The sequence below is a fragment of the Oreochromis niloticus genome, linkage group LG3 (assembly GCF_001858045.2).
Source record: "Oreochromis niloticus isolate F11D_XX linkage group LG3, O_niloticus_UMD_NMBU, whole genome shotgun sequence".
Taxonomy (NCBI): domain Eukaryota; kingdom Metazoa; phylum Chordata; class Actinopteri; order Cichliformes; family Cichlidae; genus Oreochromis; species Oreochromis niloticus.
Genome location: NC_031967.2, coordinates 87236872 through 87251182, shown reverse-complemented (window position 1 = coordinate 87251182; position 14311 = coordinate 87236872). Strand labels below are relative to the sequence as shown.

General features: G+C 42.8%; 1 long non-coding RNA gene across 2 annotated transcripts; it reads right to left on the bottom strand.

Moving 5' to 3' along the window:
* Positions 1-530: 530 nt before the first annotated feature.
* On the bottom strand, positions 531-14098 carry LOC112846214 (uncharacterized). Of its 2 annotated transcripts, none has more exons than XR_003219076.1 (3): positions 14059-14098; positions 2023-2199; positions 531-594 (listed from the first exon to the last, which is right to left on the bottom strand). It is a non-coding gene; the product is annotated as an uncharacterized LOC112846214 (long non-coding RNA). The 2 variants fall into 2 exon arrangements; XR_003219075.1 differs by lacking the exon at positions 14059-14098 and adding an exon at positions 10409-10449.
* Positions 14099-14311: the final 213 nt, after the last annotated feature.

The window sequence follows — 14311 nt, the reverse complement described above, 5'->3', positions numbered from 1 at the left end:
ATGAGAGAAAAGCAGGAACAGATTCAGTCTGAGTCATTCCTTTGATTCCAATCATCACATTTATTGATCATTAGTATCCACATTAAACATTAAGCACTGATTCATCCACTGAGGCTCAAACTGCACACATACATGAAAACATGATATTTATCTTATAAAAACATGATGTTTATTACTCAAAGGTGTTTGAAAGCCTTTCCAGGTGAGTTTGATCCAGGAGGGTCTGAAGCCAGAGTCAGACAGAGACTGTGCAGAGACTGTAGAAGGACAGAGCAGCAGCAGAGCAGTCCAGATCCACTGATGATCCTCTGTCAGATCCAGAGGGACACACAGGGATGATGCTGGACTCTACATTGTGTCTGACAGTGGAGCTGTTCTCAGAGCAGTTCACTCTGCAGCACTGACAGTCATCTGCACTTCATTCCTCTGTCAGTCACTGCTGGATGAAGCTCTCCTCTCCACCTCCCAGTAACATGGCCCAGTCAGAGCGTCTCTACACACAAGCTGCTGCTGCTTCAACCTCTCTGGATCATCAGGACACAGCTGCTCCTCTCTCAGCACACACACCGTCCTGTTTACCATCATCAGCTCCACCTGCAGAGAGAAGAAGGAAGAGCAGAGGAGATAAACGAGTGTTTCCAGAGACTCTTCATCAGCTGTCAGTCAGTGATGCAGCACATCCTGTCATGGTCCTGACTCTCTGGACTCAGTGGTTTTGTTTTGATTATTATCTTTGGTTTCGGTTCTGTTGTCACAGTCTGGCTGGGGTAGACTGTATGTGTTTGCAAAAGAGGACTCAACGCAGACCAAAAACTGAACGTGGCGTGGATATAACAAAAAACAAGCCGTTTATTGAGGCTAGCAAAAAAGGTACAAACAAAAGGGCATTGGTGAAACTAAACAATAACCTAAACTGGGTGAACTAAAACTAAACATGAAAAACCTTAAACATGGTGAACTGACATGGATACCTGAAGCTGAGACGTGAATGAGCAGATGACCTGACAAGGAATGACTGAAAGCACACGGACTAAATACACACAGGAGGCTAATGAGGGAAGTGGGAACACATGGAGAAAACAGCTGACACACATGAACATAACAATGTCACAAGGAGAGAGTAAAACTAAAAACATTGAACATAGGAACAGGACCCCTTCAAAATAAAACAGGAAATATAATGAGACACAGACATGACAACATAAGACACAGACATGAAACACACAAAGAGCAAGGGAGACTACACAGGGGTTGAAAACACAAGGGGGAACTAATAAGCAAATGAACATAGGAAATCTAATAAGCTTATCCAGTTTAGGTTTTTAGTAGTTTCTCATGCCTCATTTCCTGTTTCCCATTTTGTAATAAACGTTCACCTGCATCTAGCTGTTTCCTGCATATTGGGTCCTTTTTCTACAAACACCACACGGCTTGCCCCGGCAGCTGTGACATATCCAACATAAAGAGCAGCAGGGACTTCAGTGCTGGGACTGTACTAGTACTCATTGTTGTTTCACTTTTGCTAATCTTTACTTTGGATTGTTATTGAAGTTGATGAAAATGTTTTTCACTCCTAGTTTGAGTTTGGACTTTCATTCATTAGAAGAACCTTGGTGTGTCCACTCTGAGCTCTGTAGGAACCCCAACAACAGCCCCAACAATCCAGATGGACGGTTCCAGCTGTTAACTGGAGGAAATCCATCCAAACATCTGCTCTCACTAAAGTCTTCCTCACCTACAGACTGTGTTCTTCACTGCTTTAAACTTGGAAATGAATGCAGTCATTGGTCTGCGTGTTGCTTTGTTCAGAGAGCTGATTGGCTGTTGACAGGGTTTGATCAGAGCGTGTCAGCTGTTACTATGGTGACCATAAAGGTCACAAAAAGGCAGAAACAGGGAGTGTTTGTGTCCAATCCAGAAGCCTGTCACCATTCTCCTCTCACAGCTTCTTTGTTTTATACTGACTGTGTTTAGTACAATACTGCTGACAGCACCACCCACTCACTCCAACACTCTACTGACCTCAGAGTCTCCAGTCTGTAGTCTGGACTCTCCTGAAGATCAGACAGCTGCTTCACATCTGGATCCTGCAGGCTGTAGTTTCTCCTCAGGTCCAGCTCTCTTAGATGGGTGGGGTTGGACTTCAGCGCTGCTGCCAGATAATCACAGCTGGTCTCTGACAAACCACAGTAACTCAATCTGTATAAATGAGGTAATACAAGGTCATTAAGATAAGATGGGGCCTGATTATTTAAGACCTTGTATGTGAGGAGCAGAATTTTGAATTTAATTCTGGATTTAACAGGAAGCCAATGAAGGGAAGCCAAAACAGGAGAAATCTGCTCTCTCTTTCTAGTCCCTGTCAGTACTCTTGCTGCAGAATTTTGGATTAACTGAAGGCTTTTCAGTGAGTTTTTTGGACATCCTGATAATAATGAATTACAGTAGTCCAGCCTGGAAGTAATGCAGGCTGGAAATGCTAGTTCATGCAAGTAAATGCATGAACTAGTTTTTCAGCATCACTCTGAGACAGGATATTTCTAATTTTAGAGATGTTGCGCAAATGGAAGAAAGCAGTCTTACATATTTGTTTAATATGTGCGTTAAAGGACATGTCCTGGTCAAAAATGACTCCAAGGTTCCTCACAGCATTACTGGAGGCCAAGGTAATGCCATCCAGAGTAAGAATCTGCTTAGATACCATATTTCTAAGATTTTCAGGGCCGAGTACAATAACCTCAGTTTGATCTGAATTAAGAAGCAGAAAGTTAGCGGCCATCCAGGTCTTTATGTCTTTAAGACATTCCTGCAGTTTAACTAATTGGTGTGTGTTACCTGGCTTCATGGATAGATAGAGCTGCGTGTCATCAGCATAGCAGTGGAAATGTATGCTACGTCTTCTGATGATACTGCCTAAGTCAGGGGTCAGCAACCTTTAACACCGAAAGAGCCATTTGGACCCGGTTTCCACGCAAAAGAAAACTCTGGGAGCTGCAAACTCTTTTTGACATCTAAAATGAAGATAACACTGTATATATTGTTTTTTACCTTTGTGTGAACAACTAAGGTGTGCTGCTTATGAAATCCTTGAAGTGCTACAGAGACAATTACATTTTATTTATGTAATTAACACATTTTGAACTCTTAAAGAAATATCCCAAAGCAAAGACACCCAGCTGAACTAAAATGATCCAGCAAACAAAAACTGTTGTGAGCCGCCACCCTTATATCGCCTTTGGGCTTTTGGAGCCTTGACCTGACTTTTAAAAAGTAATTGGAAAAAAAGCTCTATGCTGCTAAAAAATGAAAAATAGATATTTACAAAATAATGCCTAAATATGTATTTTACCTGGTTAATGTGTGTGGCGGGGCGTGGTCTGCAGTGCTGCTGCAGGGGAGGCGACGCACCTGAGCAGCACCTGCAATCACGCCTCGCCGCCTTTACGTCTGTGCTATCTATGCTGTTGTGTTGGTATGTGTCGGGCTGTGAGCTGCAAAGCTACAGCCGGCTGTATGCGTAAAGCAACCGTGTGTGAAAAGTCAATAAAGAGATGCTGAACAGTGTGTTCATGCAAACATCGTCAGGTCTGCCGTGATATGTTTACAATGGGACTTCTGGTCCCGAACCTCTGCGCAAAGCGTCTGCAAATCAGGGCTTTCATCTTTATGCAGGGCTGTAAGCTGTCATTCACGGTGGAGAACAGCTGCTGACATAATGTGGATCCGAAGATCCATAATTGGCCTACCTGGGGTTGAAAGTCTCGATAAATGCATGGCGTTTCGGCAGGCATACCGGCTTCCGCGCTATGAAAAAAATAATAGAATAAAATTTTATTTTTATATTTCTAGAACTACAAGTTAAAAAAGAACTAACACAAATAAAATACGCTTCAGCTAAATACTTCTAATTTATTAGAAGGAGCCGCAGTATAAGGACTAAAGAGCCGCATGCGGCTCCGGAGCCGCAGGTTGCTGACCCCTGGCCTAAGGGAAGCATGTATAATGTAAACAGAATTGGTCCTAGCACTGAACTAGAACAAAAGAACAAAAGAGGGGGTTTATGCATCTACACCAATGACAGCTGGTGCAAAAACACAAAGACTGTAGACAGCCATTGTTCCTCGGATTTGGAATATTTGACCGTGAAGTGCAGACCCGTCTACATACCTCGCGAGTTTACTGTTGTCATGGTAACGGCCGTGTATGTACCACCCGATGCTAATGCTAACTCGGCCATGGAGGAGCTGCAGAAGACAATAAGCAACCAGCAGAACTCACATCCAAACGCAGTGCACATTATAGCGGGGGACTTCAACCATGCTGACTTAAGGTCAGTATTCCCCAGATTTGAACAGCATATTAAATGTGCAACGAGGGGGAAAAACACACTGCATAAAGCCTACAGCAACATCCAAAAAGGCTACAGAGCAACCCCTCTACCACATCTAGGTTTGTCAGACCACATGTCCATGCTGCTGATCCCTGCATACACTCCCATTAGGAGAAGAGCCCTTCCAGTCACAAAAACTGTGAAAACCTGGCCAGAAGGTGCATCACATTAGCTGCAGGACTGTTTTGAAAACATGGACTGGAGCGTGTTCTAACATCAGGACCATGAAGAGCACACAACATCAGTGCTCTCATATATTAACTTATGTGTCAACAGTGTCACTGTGGACAAATGTCTCCGGGTGTATTCCAACCAGAAACCCTGGATGACTAAAGAGGTCCAGGTCCTGCTGAAGCAACGTGACGCCGCTTTTAGATCGTTGATGGTATGCAGTACAGTGCAGCCAGATCTGAGCTGAAAAGAGGCATCAGAGAGGCCAAGGCAGCGTACAAGAGAAGGATCAAAGATCACTTCAGCACCAACAACTCACAACAGGTATGGCAGGGAGTTCAGCACTTAACCAACTACAAACCTTGCAATACCACGTTGACTGAGGGTAACGCGGAGCTTGCGGAGGAGCTGAACCACTTCTTTGAACACGCTTTGAGGTGAAGGGCCTCCCTGAAGGACCTGTACAGCACTCACTGTCTCAAGAGGGCACGCAGCATCCTACGGGACTGTACACACCCAGGACACCGGGTGTTTAAGCTGCTGCCGTCTGGCAGGAGGTTCAGGCTGCTGAGGTCCCGAACAAACAGACACAAGGACAGCTTTTACAATAGGGCAACAGCCCTAATCAATGCAAATAGCTGACCTGATCCCTCCCTGGACTTTTTTTAGGGGGGAGGTAACAATGTTTCAAACAATAACAATAATAATATTTATATTTATAACAAGGTGCAATAATAATTAATGTGCAATAATAACAGTGTGCAATACACATACACTTATCCTTCTTTTTTATTACGTTAATATACTCTGTTGTGTTGTTTGTGTTTCGTTGTGATGTGTCATATCGTGTCGTGTTGTGTTGTGTTATATGTAGTGCCAACGTTGGACAGTTTTCCAATTTCATTGTACTATTGTACTATGTATGACTGTGCAATGACAATAAAGAGTTATCTTATCTTATCTATTAGATAGATATGATACAAACCACTGCAGTGCAGTACCTGTAATACCTACAAAATGTTCTAATCGCTCTAATAGGATATTATGGTCAACAGTATCGAACGCAGCACTGAGGTCTAGCAGGACAAGCACAGAGATGAGTCCACTGTCAGAGGCCATAAGAAGATCATTTGTAACCTTCACTAAAGCTGTTTCTGTGCTGTGATGAGCTCTGAAACCTGACTGAAACTCTTCAAATAAGCCATTCCTCTGCAGATGATCTGTTAGCTGTTTGACAACTACTCTTTCAAGGATGTTTGATATGAAAGGAAGGTTGGAGATTGGCCTATAATTAGCTAAGACAGCTGGGTCTAGAGATGGCTTTTTGAGTAAAGGTTTAACTACAGCCAGCTTGAAGGCCTGTGGTACATAGCTGATTATTAGAGATAGGTTGATCATAATTAAGATCGAAGAATTAATTAATGGCAGGACTTCTTTGAGCAGATTTGTAGGATTGGGGTCTAAAAGACACGTTGATGGTTTAATTACTGAAGTTAATTCAGAAAGATAAATTGGAGAAAAAGACTCTAAATGAACATCAATGGTACTGAAAGTAGCTGTAGATAATATTACATCTGTGAGATGATTTTGAGTAATTTTTTCTCCAATGATTAAAATTTTATTTGTAAAGAAATTCATGCAGTCATTACTAGCTAATGTTGAATGTATGGTTGGTTTAATGGTGCTCTGACCTTTTGTCAGCCTGGCTACAGTGCTGAAGAGAAACCTGGTGTTGTTCTTATTTTCTTCAATCAGTGACGAATAGTAAGATGTTCTGGCTTCACGGAGGGCTTTCTTATAAAGCAAAAAAAAAAGAAAAATATTCTCCAGGCTAAATGATGATCCTCTAAATTTGTGACACGCCATATCCTCTCCAGCTTACGAGTTATCTGCTTTAGGCTACGTGTTTGAGAATTATACCACGAAATTTCTTTATTCTATGTATTAATCACATATTTTAACCACATCACTTTAGCAGTAGTAATATCACTTTCTCACTTAGTTGTATGCATGTGGAATGTTATCACAAGTGGGCCTCAGTTTTTATTGCATCTTCACAGAGGGCCTTTTGTAGAGTTGAAGACATCGGGGCACCCTGCTCACTGGTGGTCGTAACATTTCTTAGAGTGGCTCAAGGATGAGCTGGACTGAAGGTGTAGGGATATGTGATGTCCTATGGAATGTTCTTTGTTTGAGAATGTCTGTGTGTGTATAAAAGAGTCCAAGAGATCATTCCTGGTATTTGGCCTGGATGTTTATCTCCACATTGCAATATGTTTATTAAACCCACTTCAAATAATGCTCACTGGGTGGTTTGCAGGTTATCTTTTAAACTTACATGACAATATGGTGCTGCGAGCAGGGTCCCTCATGTTAAGCTTCACTCTGTGACGGGTCCTAGGGGGGCTGATCACCTGATCACCCCAGCTTAACTAAGGCTGAGTGCTGTGTGTGAATGGACTTTAGAAGACTGTTTGAGTTTGACATGTGCCACATTGGAGTTGAAATGGCAAAGGAAGAGACTGAAAAGAGGAAAAATAAGGCGAAGCAGAAGAAAAATGGCTCACTGGGCCTCTGATACATTAATGACTGTGATCTGCTGCAGTAGTAAAATTATGAGATGCTTTCTACTGATTGAGCAACACAAGTGATTTACTGTATGAGGGAAATTCTGTGAAGGGCTGAAAGGTGACAACATTTAAAGACAATTCATTTATGATGAATAAATAAGGTTAAAGGTCACACCTTGCTGTAATGACTAACCTGACAGGACCCAAGGTCCAGTTTAGGACATGTCTCTAACAGATTTCACAAGCCTGATGAGTAGAAACATTACAATATTTTAAACATGCATTTCTGTTGTCCTGTCAACTTTGTGGGTTACGCGTTGATATGTAAATTAGTTGATTGCTATTAGATCAGGGAAAGATGATTTGATCCCACAAGTGAATAGAATGTAGCAGAGGGTTAAATGACTGGGGACTCTAACAGACAGAGTTGCCTGTTTCTGATATACATGACAGCTTGTCATATGTTTGTTTGTTTGTTTTGTTTTTTGTTTTGGTTTTTTGTTGTTGTTGTTTTTTTTTGGGGGGGGGGGGGGGGGGTGACAAGAAAGGGGAAAAAAATCTAAGATGATTGGGTCCGTGATTAAAATGGCTGCAACAGCACAGAACTGGGAAAGAAACTGACATTCCAGGGATGAAACATTGCAATGAAGTTTGTAGGAAGCATTTAATGGTAAACATTAGTGTTGTGTTTTGTTAGCAGCTGCTAACATATTTTGTGTGTATGTGTGTGTGTGTGTGTGTGTGTGTGTGTGTGTGTGTGTGTGTTTAGCAGGTGGAATTATGACAGTTGACCCCAGACTCTCCAGAATTGTGTGATATCTTGAAGCACTTGTGGGAAAGTGGGCAGTGACTCTTAAGTCTGAGTTTAGACCAAGTAAGCATCAGTAATTAATTAAAGCCAGGAGCAATGAATGCGGCACTGCATGTATGGCACCTGAAGTTCTAACCCTCACACCATATTGTTTTTTGGCTGTTATTTGGCTGATGTTTTGGGGGGTTGTTTAGTGCCAGGTTGATCCTGCCAGTTAGTTTTGGTTTGTTTTCCCTGTCTAAGAGAAAGAAAGTTTTATGTTTGGACATGTCATGAAATAGGCCTACTATTTATTTATTTTTTTGTAACGGTGCACTTAGAGAAAACCTGCCAGGTGTCATCCCTCCTGGGATGATATTTTGTGTGTTGATGTGTTAAGTCTAATTGTTGAATGTTGCCATTGTGTTTCTTAAATTTGTAAGGTCTGAGTTCAATCTATAGGATCAAGACATTCCTTTGTCTCCGACCACCTCTCCAGCCACTCTGTGCTGGGGGAGGATTATTGTAGACACATTCCTTGTGAAGATTCTGATTGATGTGTGGCAAGCTTCCTGCCCTTTTGTGGCTTCACTGTGTTCACCCTGGAGCCAGGCCCAGGGAGGGCGAGTGTCTAGTGGCCAGGCCCAAACAAGGGACATGGGCCCATCCTCCTGCAGGCTTGGTGCCTGTACGTTGGGGTTTCTCCCGGTGAACATTCTGTAATCGTATAACCAGATTTGCGGCCATTTGTTCTTTGGGAGGATGCTGGACAGACCTAGTGCGCTAGGGCTGTTAGTCGAATTTCAGATACAGAAGGAATAATGTGGTCGTCATCCTGGTCGTTTAACACTGGATCAGCTCTTTATCCTGTTAAGAATACTTGAGGGTGCATGGGAGTTTGCTCAACCAATCTGCATGTGTTTTGTGGACTTGGAGAAGGCATTTGATCATGTCCTTCAGGGTGTCCTGTGATAGGTGCTTTGGAAGTATGAGGTGTCTGGCCTTGGTCCGCATAGCCAGCAATAAGTCAGACTTGTTCCCGGTGGGTGATGGACTCTGCCAGGGTTGCCGTTTGTCACCAATTCTGTTGGTAATTTTTATGGACAGAATTTCTAGGCATACCCAAGTGGAAGGAGGCTTTCACATGGGTGGTCTCAGAAACTCATCTCTGCTTTTCACAGATGATGTGGTTCTGTTGGCTTCATCAGGTGAGGTGATGGCCTCCAGCTCGCACTGCAACGGTCACAGCCGAGTGTCAAGGTGGGAATGAAAATTAGCACCTTCAAATCTGAGGCCATCGTCCTGAGCAAGAAAAGGGTGGAGTGCCCACTCCGGGTCAGGGTCGAGTTCCTGCCCCAAGTGGAGGAGTTCAAGTATCTTGAGGTCTTGTTCAAGAGTGACGGGAGAAGGGAGGGACAGACAGAAACTCTGTGTAAGGCCAAGGGGGATGATAGATGATAATAAATAAGACTGGTGTTTGAGTTTTCGACCTAGGGTGGACAAGGCTAAGAATCAGGCTTTCAAATGAATTAAAAGTCTTTCTGGGTCTTTGGTTGATTAACAGGCTGGTGTGAAAAATTGCTGCCACACCGCCCCCTCAGCCTGTGCTTTGAGGTTTCTGGTAGTTAGAATGACTCGGGGGTGTTGATTCATTTAAACTAACATAATCATCCTGCTGCAACCAGGTTTCTGTAAGGCAGAGTAAATCGATTTGTTGATCAATTATTAAGTCATGAACTAACAGAGACTTGGAAGAAAGACACCTAATGTTTATTAATACACATTTAACTGTTTTCCTGTTTGGTGCAGATGTGGATAATGACTTTCTTTGTGATTTTTTTAATGTTTAAGTTGTTTTTGCTGGTTTTTAGTTTGCTTTTTGTCTGTTTGGGAGCTGACACAGACTCTAAGGGGATGGGGTTTTGGGGGGATAACAGGAGAAGAGAGGCGTGCAACTCTGATTCCTGGTCCCAACTCTGGATAGTCATGTTTTGGGGAGATTAATAATTTTGGCCAGATTTCTAGAAATTAGAGCTGCTCCATCCAAAATGGGATGGATGGCGTCTCTCCTAACAAGACCAGGTTTCCCCCAGAAAGCTTCCCAATTATCTCTAAAGCCCACATTGTTTTTTAGATGTTGGCCTGTGTTTTATATCATGTATGTATGTGTTGTGTGGGACTGCTGTTTGTAAAGCAAACAACCATTTTGGTTTGGATTTCAGTGTCAGAAAGTCTTTAAGGTGGAATGAAGAGTTAGAGAGTTTCACAGTGAATTATCCAGTGGAGGATTTTTCCTTCTTTGAGGGTTTGAAATGTGAATATTGTTCTGCTACAGTCGATGGACTAAACCAGAGAAGAAGAAAACAGACTTTACCATGAAGATCCTCAGTGTGGATCAGTATAATATCAGCCTGATGTCTGCAGTTTAGTGTCAACACAACCACCACATCATATTCATCTCAGCACAACTAAAACATGCTGACTGACCTCAGAGTTTCAAGTCCACATCCTGGACTCTTCAGAAAACCACACAGCTGCTTCACTCCTGAATCCTGTAGGTTGTTCAGGCTCAGGTCCAGCTCTCTCAGATGGGAGGGGTTGGACTTCAATGCTGCTGCCAGATAATCACAGCTGAGCTCTGACAAACCACAGTCCCACAATCTGTAAAAAGAATGAAAGTGTGTGCTTGAAATCATTAGTGTTTCATCTGTTCAGAGCTGAAGAAGGTTCAGAATGTAGAAGTTTAGAAAATGGAAACTCCAAACAGCTGAAGCCAACAGGAAGCAGCTTCAAACAAACACAACAAGAGAAAAAACTCGGAAATTTTCACATTGAAGTCATACATTTAACATAAACATATGAAAAATGGTCAAGTTTTACTCTGTGAAATAAAAATAAAACTGAACAGGAAACATCAGAGTCCAAAACAAACAAACAAACAAAAAACTACAAGTTCAGGAGGCTGCAGTGGGACTGAGGTGAAGGTTCTACAGTAAAGCTAGACAAAAAAGCTGAAGTTTGAAGCTGAAACTGTAAAGTTGTCAGTTAAAGAGCTACAGTGTCTGTCACGTTACAGGTATCTTTCTTATTTCCACATTGATGAAAACATCATGGTTTTATTTCATGCTGCTTTTATTGAGTCATACTGTGAAACTGTGCTGAGCCACAGCTGAAACAGCATCCCTGTACAGCAGACACTTACAGCACTTGGCTGCTTCCATTGAATGCACTGCACAGAGTTTCAGTTTCCTCTTCTGGTCCCAAAGTGCAGAACAACAAGGTTTCAAACAGCTTCGTTCCAGCAGAAAATGCGGAGAGAATTATTTGGATCTCTTGGTTGTGTTGTATGATGCTGTGTTTGCATATCTGGCGTCTGTGTTGCTTTGTGAGGATGGATCACCCATCTGAACCTGGTTAGCTTCACTTAGAAGACACTTGTGACGGGAGAAGACATGTGAGAAGTTTTGTGCAGACAAGTGTGGATTTTGAGTCTGGGACGAGCTCTCCAAAGTCTTTTTGGAACTCCTCATTATGCATACTGCCTGTGAGAAGCTGGAGACATTTCTCCTCCAAATCCACTGAGCAGCTGCTCGTGGTGGTATTAGCTTCATGTGTGCGTGTTAGCATTAAGCCTCGGCACACTCTGCTGTGGACACGGTTGTTGGAACTGATAGTTTTTATAATGTCATTTGTGCTTAGAAACATATAATCATTTATGCTTAGAAATATGTAATCATTTGTATGCTGATAAAAATCATATCTTTATTAGGTCTGATAAAAGTCTGTGTGCACTTTTGCACCATGAGATGAGAGGGAACAGCCTTGACGTTATAATTTCCATTATGGCTGTAGAGACTTTTCTGCATACAGTTTAAGTTCATTGAAAGGTCATATGTCTATGTATGGTATTGCTGAAAACACACACACACACACCTACACACACCCCCACACACAGAAAATACAGACACTGATGTTGTTTAAGAATGTCACGTGTATTTGTAATTGCATATTCATGAATGATTGCTTGCTGACAATAAAAAGGGCTGTAGCAAAGGAATCAGTCGAAGTTGAAGGTGAAGCCCTGGGCTGACTTCCCTCACGAGCCACAAAGAGCTCTGTCTTGTCTTGTTTTGTCATGCAGTTATTGAGTGTCTCGTGTTCCAGCGGGGTTTCTGCCTAGATAAACCCAACAACGGTTACGGACAGCTGGACCCGTGATGGCCAGGTAATCCTTCCTGTAAACTTCTTTGAGGTGAGCTTGAAGGTGCTGCTTGGGGAGCATGCACAGCTGATTATTGTACTGGAAATGTTCTGCGCACGAGTCCACGTGCTCACAACAAAAGTTGGTGTGGACGACGCTGTGCGCGCTCCAATGCTGATTGGTTGGAAAGTGGGCGGGAACAGGGAAGAGAGCGACAGCAGCGTCCAGCACAAACATGGAGGATAAAAGAAAAAGAGCTTGAGAAGCTCAGATGGAGGCTGCAGTGCACACTTTTCATTGTTTTAACACTCACTTTCACTTTAGCTTCACCAACAACTGCACAAGTAGAGCAGCTCACTGACTGCATGTCTGTGACAGCACCCCCTGGTGACTGTAAAGTGCTACAACATGTAGACAGCTGTCTGCTGCTCATTTCTTTGCCTCCATCACAGGAGCTCTTTATCCTGTTCTTTACTCTCATTGGTTCTTTGTGTGCTTGTTTCTGACCCAGCAGGTCAGCTGATCTGTGGACAGCCCCAGCATCTTTAACTAAGTCTGTGAGCAGTCTTTGGAAGCCTGATATTGATGTTTAAACAATGGCTCAGAGCACGATTTGGATCTTTATTTTGCTTTTCTGTTATTATTATGTTTAGCTTCTGCTTCACAGATATTTTCTGAGATATTCTCTAAAATGTATCCCAATTTTAGACAACCTTTCAGTTTCTTCATAAAGGAGATCTCCTGTGGAGTCCATCTGTGCACACACAGTACTACCAAACTCATCTCATACTGAACACACACACTTTGTAGGAATCATCACTACTTTGACTGTTTCTCAGGTTAGCTTCAGGTTAGCCATTTAGCATTTCTCCAGTCTGAGTCACAGAGCATCATATGACGTGACAGAAGCTGATTGGTCAGCTGCAGTGATGGTGGTGGAGCAACATTAATGATGATGCTGTAGAACAACAGGAACATGGGGATATCAGACTGTTAGTGGGTTTAGTCATTCCTGCTGCACTGTTAGTCCTTCTTATTGAAGTGACCTGCTGAGAGCTCACACTGTTATCTGTACAAAAAATGTCAGTCTGATTCGTCACATGTTTGGAGGCCTGTTGGAGATTTGCTCTTCTGGAAACTCTCACTATGAAATATGGAATATGCAAAGGAATGGAGACAGGCTTCAGTCTTTATGGACCTGTTTATGTAGCTGCCACCATCAGTCTACATGTTTGTACATCAGCTTATGAAATCCTGTCTGCTGTTGAAGTCTTTATTTATTACGCTTCACCTGCTTCACTGTCACTGTGTGGGTGGAGCTGCCTGAGCCCCGCCCACGCAGAAGCTTCCAAACAACAGACACAGTTCCTATCTGGAGTTAAACTTCTGCTTCATCTCTGCCTCTTTTCTTCATCCTCCATCTCTCTTTTCTCTTCTTCAGTATTCTGCAGCCACAAAGATTACAGCCATTAGCACACCCATACCTGACCAGCTAGCATTACCCAGCATGCCGTGCAGCAGTGTCAGTTTGTAAGTGTGCAATAATTCCTGCTCCAAACTCTTCCTGTTTCACAGATTGCTGTGTGTCTTGACCTTTGACCTGCTAAAGACAGTCAGCTGTGGATTATTCATTGTTGTGTCTGATACTTCGAACTGAGGAAGAATGGTAATCAGGATCCCCTCTCTCTGAATTAGGAAAGGTCGGCAGGCTGCTCGGCACCCTGTGGAGGGCCGTGTGTGGGGCGCAGGCCATACGTTGAGTATCACTGTTTGAAATGTAAATATTGTTCTGCTCCAGTCAACGAACTAAACTAGAGAAGAAGAAAACAGACTTTACCATGAAGATCCTCAGTGTGGATCAGTATAATATCAGTTTTGTGTCTGCACAACCACCACATCTTATTCATCTCAGCACAACTAAAACATGGTGTCTGACCTCAGAGTTTCAAGTCCACATCCTGGACTCTGCAGAAAACCACACAGATGCTTCACTCCTGAATCCTGCAGGTTGTTCAGGCTCAGGTCCAGCTCTCTCAGATGGGAGGGGTTGGACTTCAGCACTGCTGCCAGATAATCACAGCTGATCTCTGACAAACCACAGCGCTCCAGTCTGTATAAAGAGTGAAAGATGTATGTTTATTAGACAAAGTGTGTGCTTGAAATCATTTAGTGTTTCAAAATCTGTTCAG